The sequence below is a fragment of the Botryllus schlosseri genome, chromosome 10 (assembly GCF_051294905.1).
Source record: "Botryllus schlosseri isolate E-star chromosome 10, Bs_hap1, whole genome shotgun sequence".
Lineage (NCBI taxonomy): Eukaryota > Metazoa > Chordata > Ascidiacea > Stolidobranchia > Styelidae > Botryllus > Botryllus schlosseri.
In genome coordinates, this window is record NC_137245.1 from 24,109,670 (window position 1) to 24,120,475 (window position 10,806).

Below are 10,806 nucleotides of genomic sequence, written 5' to 3' on the forward strand. Positions count from 1 at the left end.
ACCCTGCATTAACAAATACAGATATCGTGTCATAAATTTGGATGCATTGGTTGGGATCAATCAATTCAGCTCAGCATAAAAATAAAATACTGAAGAAACTAAAAAAAATGGTGTGAGACAAGCGGATCATTGGTAACGGGAGATGAGGTGACTGACTAACCTACGGATAGCCCAGCTCATTGCTCAGTCAGCACTGTTCACCCACCGGCAACGTGTTCAGAGTCAAGTGTACCTGTTTGATGCTGGTGTGATCAGACTAGATGACCTTAACGGTCTTATCGATCATTCCTATCTAATACCGAATACTGTGCATGAATATTTTCTGTACCACCATCACTGTCGTGTGTTATGTATTTTGGTTAGATGAAAATAAAGACTCTCTCTCTCTCTCTCTCTCTGATCATAGTGTCCTATATGGTGTGGAGTAGACACAGCGAGACTGAACGGTTCCGTGTATTTGGGTTACGTCATACTTTCCATTTGACCAAATGCAAATTCACATCCATTTTTGACCCACTTGCTGAGCGCCAAATTCGATTAAACGGGTATCAATGGCAAGCTGCTGCTGTACTGGTTACGAAAATACAATCCTGGTTCTGGAACCCGCCAAATCCGCCTGGAAATGTGCATTGTGATCGAGTTTGACATTGTGACGCAAGGAGGCATGCACAATTGCACATGCACACTGAACGAAAAGTAGAAGAAGATGGAAAAAAGCAAGCGACAAAAAATGAGGTGGCATGTCATGGAAGGCGAGGTCTATACGTCAGGTCGTGGTCCAGAAATCTTGAGGATGGACTAGTGTTTATTTACTAGTAATTGCTTGTGTTTCGACTTGAATGTGGACATGCTCGTCGACTGGCGGATGGCCGGCGGGATACTGTTCCACACGTCAGGTCCGGCATATTTGATGGAGCGATGATCTTTTTGGTCGATCACATGATATTTGGACGACGTGGACGAGCGTGTGTTGTACTGGTGCGCTTTTGATTGCGAGGTTACGATTACGGACCACGACTAACCTATCGAAATCGCCTTCTATGACATGTCACCCCATTTCTTGTTGCTTGCTTTTTTTCTATTATATCTATTCTTTACTTTTCATTCAGTGTGCATGACTCCTCTTTACATCGCCTAGGGCCTAGACCAAGGGGTGTCTGATTCCATAGACTAGGCTACTCCAAGTCGCTTGGACACCTTCCTATCTCTTCGTTGTATAGCATTCTGTGGTTTATTGATTTGATAAAAATTGATGATAAACCAATGGTGATTATGATGAGGTAAAGAAGTCAATGAAATATTCAGGGCAATGACCGCAGTGGAACTGATACACAGCACCGTAACTGCCGCACCCCAAACCCCCCAATTGGGGGGGAGCTCGATGGGGGCCCAACATTATTTCGTGAATTAGCATAAATCATAGAGTATTTTTTGAAAATTTATGCAATTTTTGCAAAATTTTTTCGCGCTGCACGCGAATTCAAGTAGCCATTTATCTTTATTATTGGTACTAGGTATTGGGCCATTACCGCGCCACGACCCACCAAGACATACAATCAGAGAGAGAGAGAGAGAGTCTTTATTTTCATCAAACCAAAATACATAACACACGGCAGTGGTGGTGGTACAGAAAATATGGGTGCACAGTATTCGGTATTAGATAGGAATGATCGATCTAGTCTGATCACACCAGCATCAATCAGGTAGACTTGACTCTAAACAGTCTGGCTGTAAAAAATGTAACGGTAGTTAAAAAAATAAAATAGAAGAAAAATTAAACGGTGGTAGCAATGATCAATGTCTGGGCGAGGTAGGGCAACAGTGTTAGTGTAACGACAAGAGGTGATCAAGTAGGGCTTTTTTGAATCGATTATAAGGCAATTCACGGATATGTGGTGGTAGGGTGGAGTGAAAATGACTTTTTTTTTCAAATCAAAAAAAGGCCTTCCTCAATCCTGACAAATGACCTAAAACTTCAATAAAAAGTGACTTCAGGGTGTTGCCCCCATTTTCCAGCCGGCAACCCCCCAATTTCTGCGCGTGGGAGGGTAAAATGGCCCATCTCGGCAACCGCTGGTCGTAGAGTCATGATATATAGCTCAAAATCTGCGGAAGCATCATGTTTCTATCTGTCTTAAGAAGAAAGTTTTCTCTATTGTGAACACAAAATGAGTTATAGCCAAAAAACAATATATACGCACATTTTTGTTGAAATTCAGCATTTATTCTGACGAATTGTGATCTGTCATTAGTTTTTTTTTTAAAGAAAAGTAACACACTGACAATACCGAATATTGGGCCCATATCACAAATATTTTCACAACACAGTCCTTTTAAAATCGGTTCAAAACATCATAATGAAACACTCACATTTAACGACTTATTGAAAATGCAGTCTTTTGTCAAGTTTTTTCATCAGTTTACGAGACTTAATTTTTCGGCGAATGAGGCCATCTCGTCTTTGAAATCCCGAAACTTGTGCTGATGCTTCTGTTACGAGCTTTACATGTCGTTCCACTGTTTGATTGTGGCATGGATGAAACAAAATCAGAGGCTTCTCGCGGCATTCTTCCAAATCTGCATCAGTAAAGTGCTCAATCGCCGGAGGAAGTTTTGTGATATAAGGTTCAATATCAACCAACTCGTGGTATGCCTTTGCTTCCAAGTTCAACTTTGGGACACAGAATAAACGAACAGGACTGCAGTTCGATTGGTTGGAACTGCTATGACTCTCAATCAGACATGGGGTGATTACTTCATGAATGTAATCGATTGCGATTACGATTACTTATGAATCACGCGATTACGATTACGATTACGATTACAGCAAAATCAGGAAGTAGTCGATTACGATTACGATTACATTGGAAAAGTAATCACGATTACTCACGATTACATTTATTTTGCTTCTTAGAACTAATCTTACAAGATATATTGAAGACAATATAAGGATTGCGTCGAAAAGGCCTAATGAGATAACAACAACTTCCTCAATGAATGACGCGCTATTTGCTTGCTACGTCATAATGTACCCATTGCCCAACTTAATAAGGGACGATTTATCGCATCAAACGATTTGCATTCTTGCCAGTTCCGTAACTGCCGCACCCCAAATTCCCCAATAGGGTGGTGAGAGCGCTCGAAGGGGACTCAAAAGTATTTGGTGAAACCAACATAAATTATAGAGTATTTTCGTGAGATCTGATTACCCTGAACATTTTTTTCGGGCTTCACGATTTAAATGTCTCTTGATAGCTTAATTTAGAAATGCATACATCTCACCCTCATGAAAAAAGTATGCATAATTTACAGGAATAAGCATTTCGGTGCCGGTCATTATACCGAGCCACGACAAACCAAAAGACAAATGCAGTTTCGGCCAACATACCAGATGATATAATTATGAATTATGTGCCCTCAGCTCCACTGGTAAATCTGACTATCGGGGGCTTAGAGAGGCTTAAAAATGAATAGTAATATAATGCAATTAATAATATTATTGACAATAATTCAGTCATCAACTTGAGAATTGACCACCTTATTGGGGCCCAAGACTAACGTTCGGAGTGCGGGACGAATTGCTGTTTTGGTCCTTATTCTAGCTACAACCCAAGCTATCATGGCATATAAGCCAGTGGCGATGGCAGCAGGTAAAGAATTGTGAAATAACGATTGGCGCCCGTTTAAGGTGTAGAGTAGGGCTGTTCAAAAATAACTTTTTTCTTCGGATTCCAGCCATTCACTGATTAAATTGTCAGGTTACCCTAAAAAACGCTGCACACCAAATTTGATTCGATTCTAACAAGTATAGGACTCCGCAGATCCAATTAAAATTTTTAATTTATTATGGAAAATTAAAAAAAAAATTTTCCCAATTTTCCTGCCAACCCCATGAAATTGTTGAGCTGTCTTCAAAGACGTTGCAAAACAAATTTGAGTCAATTCTGACCAGTAGAAGCGGATTTATGTGAGTTTTTCGTTGATAAATCGCGGATTATCCACCAATCAAGGATAATCCGAGAAATTTCAACGAAAAACTCCAATAACTCCGTTTCTACTGGTCGGAATTGACTCAAATTTGTTATGCAACGTCTTTGAAGACAGCTCGACAATTTCATGGGGTTGGCAGAAAAATTTGGAAAATTTTTTTTTTAATTTTCCATAATAAATTAAAAATTTTAATTGGATCTGCGGAGGCCTTTACTGGTTGGAATCGAGTGAAATTTGGTGAGCAAGGTTTTCTACTGCAACCTGACGATTTAAGAGGTGACCGGCTTGAATCGGGAAAAAAAAGTTATTTTTGAACAGCCCTAGTGTAGAGTCATATGAGAATAAGATAAAGTGACCATAAAATTCTGCCTTATACTTAATGCGGATACTGCACGCTGCCGTTACGGTTCGGTTCGGTTATGATATACATCAGCAGCTGTTGATTTTTAATGCTTCGTTGTGGAAATTGTAATGTTTTATTTGGCGAGCACAAAATTTCAAATCTTTGCTCGGTGTACGTACGTACTAGGGATGGTGTGAGCCTCTGAAAGGCTCAGGTTCGTGTGAACGTGAACCTTTTTGAAAGGTACTGTGTGAACAGTCTGAACACGAACGTGAACCTCATGACGTCACGTGACGTCGTATTTCTAATTCCAACCCTACATTTTAGTGAAGTTATAGCCTATATTAATGTACAACACGATACCAATAGCGATTACTCCGGCAACATAATGTCACTGTGCTAAAGTACAAATTGACGTTTTAAACGTCGGTAGATGTTTCAACTGGGGCAATCAAATGGTATAATATTCCCCTAAAATCAATATCTTCCGTCGCTTTGCCAACAATTTCGACGAGGACTTGCAAGAGAATATAAGCTTACGCGTTAACGGTCCAGGCCAGCCCGACAATGTATTCGGCGTCTGAGTATTGTGACGTTAATATTGAGCAGAGTGTAAAACGGGATTATATACTTGCTACCGATATCAACCCATTAACAAATTATACAGCAGTAGCCAACACCCCAATCCCACGGATTTTGTTTTTATGGTACAAGAAGCATATGAAGTCAAGATTGACCACGTACACCTGCTAGATTTTTTACATTAGACAACGATATCAATTCCATTGATTGGTCGAATAAGCATAATTCTCTGGCTACATGTAGTGCAGGGGTGGCAAACCTTTCAGCCAAAGGGACACATTTGATTGACGAACTATTATGCGGGCCACTAGCCACGCCATGCGCGAAAATTTTTCGAAGTTCATGGGTCAATAATGTTGTCACTTGACTATATTGCAGGCCTGTTGTATATTGCTGGGCTCAGTTAGCAAGGAATGGACTATTTGGCACCTGGACATATCGATATCGAAAGCTTCGACCAACATGCGTCAATCATTTTGTGCCTAGGTTTCATAGTCGACGGTCCTTCCTGCGAGCGCGAACGCAAGGTCGCATATATTGAACGACACTTTGTCTCGTAATCGCGAATATAGTTAGACTCAATCTGATACATTCGGTGTTCTTTCATTTTCAGAAAGCGGGTAACAATATTAAAAGCAAGAAATCGAGTGACAGCATGTTGATCGAAGCGTATAGAAAATTTTTACTTTTGATAAATCCATCGCAAATTATTCTGCTTTATTGTTGTGGACGAAGATCTACCAAAATGTGACTGGCTCAGGGATCTGCCAATGCGTCGGAACTGATATTTTAGTCATTACAGCTCAAGTGTTGCGGCCAGACGAATCAAATTTTTGGTTGGCCTCTCAAGTTCACATTCTGTGCAATCCATTTTTTGATAATATTAATAACTACGGAAATTACCTCGCGGGCCACTCACAACCTTCTCACGGGCCACGGGTTGGCCGGCCCTGATGTAGTGCATCTCGCTATTGATGTTGTGTCAATGCTGGTCAAGCTCTCAGCAGAGAGTCACAAAATATTCACAAACGAGATGCTGGTTATTTCGAGCAAAATTTTTGAGATTCTCGAGGTGCATGCTCGTTTAGTGTACCACTGACGAGTGTCAGCCGAAAATATTCGGGTTCATTTCAATATGAATACTCTATTTAATCGTTTAGTGTTGATTTTTTTTATGCTGCCAGCGCCATGCACTGAGTGGCCAGCAGTAAAAATGCAATAAATTTCAACCAAAGCTGTTATAATGAAGTGAAAACTGTAATATGTGAAAAAAAGGTTTACAGCTCAGAACCTACAAAGGTTCGTTTGTGTACGTGAACATCTAAATTTCTGAGGTTCAACACACACAGAACGCGAACGTGAACCTCACGTTCACACCATCCTTGGTATGTAGGCTACTGCAATACTGCAAAGGCCTGCTGCTCGCCAAACACCAACAGACAAATTGCGTTTAACTACAAGCATAACCTTTAACGAAACATCAATATATATCAATATAATATCCTTGCTGCGAGGTATAGTGGCGTCTAGAGTGTTGCGATAACCTGATATATCGCGCGGCAGGTGTTCTTACAATCACACTACAATGTACGTCGATTATCTATTTACATACAATGTGTGGAAGTGGATACTTCTTACGCAATCATGAGCGAAGCTAGTACTTCTGACGTAATAATGAACAGTGGTGTTTATAAATCAGACGTTTGTGCTATCATTAACCTGGTATAATGTCTTTTCCTTGTTCGCGAATGTTGAGTTTATGTCATAGTCCTTGTACAAATAAAAAGTAATCGCTCTTTCACAAAGAAATCGATTAGATATGGGAAGTAGTCGATTACGATTACGATTACTTCGGAATTTTTTCGAATGTAATCGATTGCGATTACGATTACTTGAAAATGCTGTAATCGTCGTAATCGATTACGATTACTAATCGCGATTACCCCATGTCTGCTCTCAATGTCCATAAGTGAATTTTATTCAGCGGCATGTTTTCGAATCGCCAGCACCTTGGTCACACCCAATTGAAAAAAAACTACGTGGAAGTGCATCTTGTTGGCCAGTTACTCAATTCAAAAAGCTCTCGCAACCACTTATGGCCTTTCCAAAGCTCCCATCGGAAATTGTTAGTGACTCAAGGACCAGTTAATATGCTTATAAATGTGCTGGGCAATTATTCAAGGAAATGCTGATGATGATCTGGCTTACTTGGAGGTTGGACCACCAGTTGCGCATTCAAGATGGCTAACTTTAGGATGCAGTGCAGAGGTTTACGGTATTATGTAACAGTTGATGAACCGCCTTTGAACCTAGAGATTCTGGTTCGTTTTTGCCATGAAGTACATTTTTCGACTTGGTTTGAGATCAAGCTAAACAAATATATAACACATGGATCCAGAAACTTCTTCAACTTGATTCAACGGGTTTTGAATTTCTCTGACCGAAACGTTCGAAAAATTGCTTTGAATGTGGTGATAAGAAACGGTTATTCCGCACACCCCGAAAATATTATGATTGCAATGCTGGTAGATGATAATGAAGACATACGAAATAAGGGTGTGACCAAGGTGCTTGCGTTTCGAAAACATGCCGCTGAATAAAATTCACTTGTGGACATTGAAAGTCATAGCAGTTCCAACCAATTGAACTGGGGTCCTATTCGTTTATTCTGTGTCCCAAAGCCAAGGCATACCTCGAGTTGGTTGATATTGAACCTTATCAACAGCTTCCTCCAACGATTGCGCACATAACTGATGCAGAGTGGGAAGAAGGCCGCGAGAAGCCTCTGATTTTGTTTCATCCATGCCACTATCAAACAGTGGAACGACATGTAAAGCTCGTAACAGAAGCATCATCACAAGTTTCGGGATTTCAAAGACGAGATGGCCTCTCAATTGCCAAAAAATTAAGTCTCGTAAACTGATGAAAAAATTTGACACAAAAATGCATTTTCAATAAGCCGCTAAATGTGGGTGTTTCATTATGATGTTTTGAACCGATTTTAAAAGGACTGTGTTGTGAATATATTTGTATTATGGGCCCAATATCCGGTATTGCCAGTGTGATACTTTTAGTTTCAAAAAAACTGGTGACAGATCACAATTCGTCAGAATAAATGCTGATTTTCAACAAAAATGTGGGTATATATTGTTTTTTGGCTATAACTCATTTTGTGTTCACAATAGAGAAAACTTTCTTCTGAAGACAGATAGAAACATGATGCTTCCGCAGATTTTGAGCTATATATCATGACTCTACGACCAGCGGTTGCCGAGATGGGCCATTTTACCCCCCCACGCGCAGAAATTGGGGGGTTGCCGGCTGGAAAATGGGGGCAACGCCCTGAAGTCACTTTTTATTGAAGTTTTAGGTCATTTGTCAGGATTGAGGAAGGCCTTTTTTTGATTTGAAAAAAAAGTCATTTTCACTCCACCCTAATGTGGTGGTAATGCATTCCAGATGATGGGTCCCGAGTAGTCGATGGACCTCTTAGTTAGGTTGCTATTGGGTGGGGGTAAGTAGATATTTCTTTTAGACGAGGATCTCGTGTAATGGGAGTGGAAATTTTTAGCAGGCATGAAAAGTCATCAAACACAGGAGGCAAACTATTGGAAAAATATTTGTGAATGATTTTGATACTTCGAAGCGATATAGGCCGTCAACTTGCAAAATTTGGTGCTTACGGTAGTAAGGCGATAGTTTGGTACGTAAAGGTACAGATGAGATCAGCCGTATCGCACGGTTTTGCAGGGTTCGAATTCTGCACAGAAATATTGTGCATGCACTTCCCCATACTACGATTCCATATTGCAGGTGCAAGTTTTAGGCCATATAACATGCGACTCTAAGAAGTGTGCCAGAACGATTGGCAGCGAGAAAAGCTTGGCCGAAAAGGTCTATACTCTATGCCCTTATGCAGACCAAAGACTTCGCTATATATACAAAATACATAGGTTTAATTGTCCATAGGCGCCTAAATGACTGGCGCCGAATGTTCCTGTCTTTGCAATCTGAACCGCACAAGACAAATACCATCCCGCTGGGAAAAATTTTATGCCAGTGAAGAAATACCAATTTGAAATCGTGTGCGTCTCTTAGTTTAGAAGCCTACGTTTGGGCGGTTCTATATTTTTTTGATATAGCAGACTGGAAGTCACGAAATAACATCATGTAACGAAGTCATATCAACGGTTCCGCCCGCCCGAAGATGTTTAATCATTATTTACGGGCCCTCCCATTTTCAAGACACTTCACTCAGCTCTACCGGTAAATCTGATTACGTGAGTAGAGAGGAAAATAAATTGATAGCATATTATATATGCAATCGCCGATCTGATTGACCGATTTTATCATAAATTATCGAAAATTTTCGCGCTTCACGCTGGCTCACATTACAGTACAGGTGATTTCGTAACAAACGCGAACAACGTGAAGGGGGGGGGGGGTCGTTTTATCACCCTATGGGAGCCGAAGACCCACGTTTTTGGGGGCCTGACGAGGTGCTGTTTCGTTCCTGCCAACGGGTATACGCCCGAAGATGTTTAATTATTATTGAGTGGTCCTACCTTTTCAAACACACCTCACTAAGCTCTACAGGCAAATCTGATTACGTGAGCAGAGAGAAGATAAAAATTGATAACAATGTATGCAATTCCCGATCATATACTGACCGATGAAATCATGAATTCTAGAAATTTTGTGCGCCTGGCGCGCTTAGGCGACAAAAGCTGATTCACCGAAGAAACTCCCAATGAATATGATGAATAGTGGTAAACAGTGTATCGCCGGAGGGCTTCGCCCCCCAGACGTTCGGTCTATAACCCTATGGGGAGCCTAAGACCAAAGTATTTTTTTTTGGTGGGGGAGGGGGGGGGGGGGCTGACGAAGTGCTGTTACGGCCCTGCTGATACATAAACTTGCATTTGAATAATTTGTCTTATCTGGTTTGTTTGTTTATTTACTTCCTTCCAGAAAAGCTCCTTGGATGCTCATTGAAGCTGTCTATCGCAATATTGATATATTCGATAATCCCAAGGATGTGTGGCCACTATTTCGCAACAAAATACATCGACTTGAGTTGAAAAGCTGAGTTGAGGTTATCGGTAGTGTGTCTACACAAACACAGAAACACTTATACTTAAGCATCAGCTTTGCCACCAAGAAAGACACGTATTCGGGGGAGAATGTAATTCATCTTAAGATGCACAGTTGCACACTAGGGCTGTTCAAAAATAACTTTTTTTCCCGGATTCCTTCCATTCACTGATTAAATTGTCAGGTTACCCTAAAAAACGCTGCACACCAAATTTGGTTAAATTCTAACGAGTATAGGACTCCGCAGATCCAATTAAGATTTTTAATTTATTATGGAAAATTAATTTTAAAAAATGTTCAAATTTTTCTGCCAACCTCATGAAATTGTTGAGCAATTCCTACCAGGGGAAGCGGAGTTATGTGAGTTTTTCTATGATAATCCTCAGGATTATCCTTGATCGGTGGATTATACGCGATTTATCAACGAAAAACTCACATAACTCGGCTTCTACTGGTCGGAATTGACTCAAATTTGTTTTGCAACGTCTTTGAAGAGAGCTCAACAATTTCGTGGGGTTGGCGGAAAAATTTGAAATTTTTTTTTATCAATTTTCCATAGTAAATTAAAAATTTTAATTGGATCTGCGGAGTCCTATATTTGTTAGAATTGAACCAAATTTGGTGTGCAGCGTATTTTAGGGTAACCTGACAATTTAATCAGTGAATGACTGGAATCCGAAGAAAAAGTTATTTTTGAACAGCCCTATTGCACACTACTCATGTTTTTTTTAGAGAAAGGCGACAAGTTTCGTCAACCATATCGCCGCGATGCAAACCAGGTGTCTATGGTAAATTTA